The sequence below is a fragment of the Panthera pardus genome, unplaced genomic scaffold (assembly GCF_024362965.1).
Source record: "Panthera pardus isolate Hobbes unplaced genomic scaffold, ASM2436296v1 HiC_scaffold_17, whole genome shotgun sequence".
Lineage (NCBI taxonomy): Eukaryota > Metazoa > Chordata > Mammalia > Carnivora > Felidae > Panthera > Panthera pardus.
This window is the reverse complement of record NW_026526732.1, coordinates 39,354,014-39,357,374: the sequence shown is the minus strand read 5'-3', so window position 1 is coordinate 39,357,374 and position 3,361 is coordinate 39,354,014.

Genomic DNA, 3,361 nt, shown 5'->3' with positions numbered 1-3,361 from the left:
GCCTCCAGAACTATGAGACAGTAAAGTTTTTGTTGTTTTAAGCCATCCAGTTTGCAGTATTTTCTTACAGCAGACCAATGAAACTAATACACCTCCCTTTGGCCTGAAGGGAGAAACTCCCAGAGGCCAGTGATAATACCTATGGCCTTCCACAGAGGGGTATAGATAGCCTACAAGGACCTGGCTGATTGAGAGCCAGAATAAACACTCCAGTCCTCTGATCACCTGCTAGTGCCTTCCCTTGGTTGAACTTGATTGGAAGGCAGAGGGCAATTGATATGTGTCCCTGTGTGTCAGCCTCCAGGAGCAGAGAATAGACAAAAGCAGAAGGGTATTTAAAAGGACAAATAGAACTATCCAGCAAAATCGCTAAACAATTTTGTGACAGTTTATCTTCCCTGCCTCATCTCCTGTCCTTTTTCTACATGCCACATAGGATTAGACACTAGGACCACTAGCTGCCACTCAAGGCACCATCATGTGTTTGCTCATACAGTTCCTTATACCGAAATATTTACTATCCTTACCACCTTCTCCATCTGGAAAAATAGAATTCATCTTCCAGGCCCTCCACGAAACATTCTGTGATCTACCAAGGCAGAAACTCCCCTGTACTGCAACTCCAATACTCCTGAATTTATGGTTCTACAATCACACACCCACCAAAATTTAACTGATATTATAGTTAGACATCTGTCTTCTCTCTTTAACTGAGAGATTCCTCAGGGCATGGATTGAGTTCTAGTCATCATTTGTAACTCTTCACCCATACGTTTCACAATAATGTGCACAAAGTATGGATTAATATCTAGTGGTTAAACTGAAAATGCTAATTTTAGTATTGAAATGAAATTTAAAGTCATCCAGTTCAATCTGCCCATTTCACAGAAGTTAACACACAGGCCTAGAAATAGACAATTAACGTCAAAATAGGAATCGGATACAAATAATAAATATGCCCAGTCTAGAGCTTTCTCCAGTATATAATTATGGAATAAAACCATCATTCCCATAAAACTCATAATAACAGCTCCAAAGTCCTATGAAGATAAGAAAAAATAAAATGTAAATGAGTTAGCAATATGTGAATAAAAAGCTTTTTAAGATCCTTGCATGTTGAGAAATTTTTTTAAAGTATTTTAGAAAATATTTTGAGCTTTATTGATTCCACAATGTTTGAGAAACAGCTTGTGGTATTTAACAGTCCCCAAAGGCAGCTGGGTTCTCCCATTCCAACCTGGTAGCAAGTGTGTTAAGAAATAAATAGATAAAATTATTTTCCATATTTTAAAAATAAATATAACTGGATGGCTTAAGCTGTCAGCTTAAAAAGTTTCAGAATCATGTAATCCTTTGCTAGATTTTGCAAAAGCAAAATGTCAAAACCAATTTCAAGCAGCCACAAATCAAAAGAGCCCATTGCTTATCTATGTTATCTGAGGAAATCAACTTTCTTGTGTGACAAGAACAAGGTGATACATTTCTCTTTTTTAATATTAAAATTGTCTTATTCTTGCACTAACTGATACAATACCTTCTACAATGACTTCTCTCTGCTTGGAAAGACAAGGAAAATGAAAACTGATAAAAGTCAACGAACTTCCATTTTTGTAGTGGTGCAGTTCATGAAGTTTCCTAGGCCACCTACAGTTTCACTGATTCTTCAGAAGGACTTTCAGAGCTCAACAAACATGTCTACTCAACAGTAATGGTTTATTACAGTGAAAGGACAGAGATTACAATCAGCAACAGGCAAACCTATACAAGGCAGGGCTCAGGAGAGACCATGCATGAAGCTACCAGCTGCCCTCTCCTAGGGGAATTCCGTGAATGGGGCTTATTTCTCTCAGCAACGATGTGTGACATTATAAATGGAATACTGTCAACCACGAAATCTCACCAAGCCTTGGTGTCCACGGGTTTTATTGGAAGTCAGTGATGTACACATGGCTAACCACCCAAGTGGTTAATCTTAGTTCCCAGTCCTTCCAGAAGCCAGATTGATACCACATGACCCAAGACCTTCACCATAAATAACATTGTTAGCATAGACTACGTTGCATGGCCTAAGGACTCCGGGCAAACAGAGACTCATTTCCTGCAGGCAAGGCCTAGAGTTTACTCCTAGGAACTGGGGTTGAGGACCAAACCTTTCTTTAGGCAAGGTTAATCCTTTACTATAGGAGTGTATCTTGTCAGTTTAAAGTATAAATTTCTAAGAGTTTACGGTGTTTATCCTGTTGTTTCTGCCCTGTGTCTCAGGTTTTCAATCTAAGGTTCCAGACTTCCTCAGTTTATGGCACCCATGTGCCTCAGTTATTTTTCATGGTGCTCTTTAGGCAAAAAGAAATCCCTAAGAGTAATTAGGTCCAGACAACTTAATAATCATAGTTTGCATGGTGTCTGACAGCCATGCCGTGATTCCCAAAGAATTTTATTTTATTTTTTAAAATTTCAAAAAGTAATCCTCTACCTGCAACGTGGGGCTCAAACTCATGATCCTGAGATCAAGAGTCACATGCTCCACTGACTGAGCCAGCCAGGCGCCCCAAGAATTTTAAATATCTCACGGTACCCCTGGCAGTTTGCTGCTGTGCCTCAGGGCAACTTGGCACATAATTTGAGAACCATAGTTCTATATAATGCTTACATAACTATAGATGACCATTCTATCATTGTTTTTGTCCTTTAAAAATGTTTTATTGAGGACTAAATATGTGTCAAATACTAGGAACTGGGGTTCTATATACAGGCAAGATATGCTCTGGACAGTTTAAAATGTTTCATAGATGCTTTAAAGTTCATAATAAAGGAAAATTTGGGAAAAGTTATTTTCTCCATTGAACAAATAAGTAAACTGAATTTTCCAGAGCTTGACATAGGATCTAATAGACATTCAGGAAATGTTTCTTAAACTGAATTGTAACACAAATAAGAAAACTTGCTTACGTTAACTATCACAAGTGTACATGCAAATACCCTTTATTTTATTTATTTGTTTTTAAAAATTTTTTTAACGTTTATTTATTTTTGAGACAGAGAGAGACAGAGCATGAGTGGGGGAGGGACAGAGAGAGAGAGGAAGACACAGAATCTGAAGCAGGCTCCAGGCTCTGAGCTGTCAGCACAGAGCCCGACGTGGGGCTCGAACTCACAGACCGTGAGATCATGACCTGAGCCGAAGTCGGATGCTTAACCGACAAAGCCACCCAGGCGCCCTGCAAATACCCTTTATTGACACCAAGCCCATTCCTCTGTTCATTAGGATGAAACTGTTTCCCTCTTTTAAAAAAATCTTTTTCCCTTTTGTCCAATATAAAAGCAACATAATATTTTAGAAATCTTAGGAAGAAGACACTTA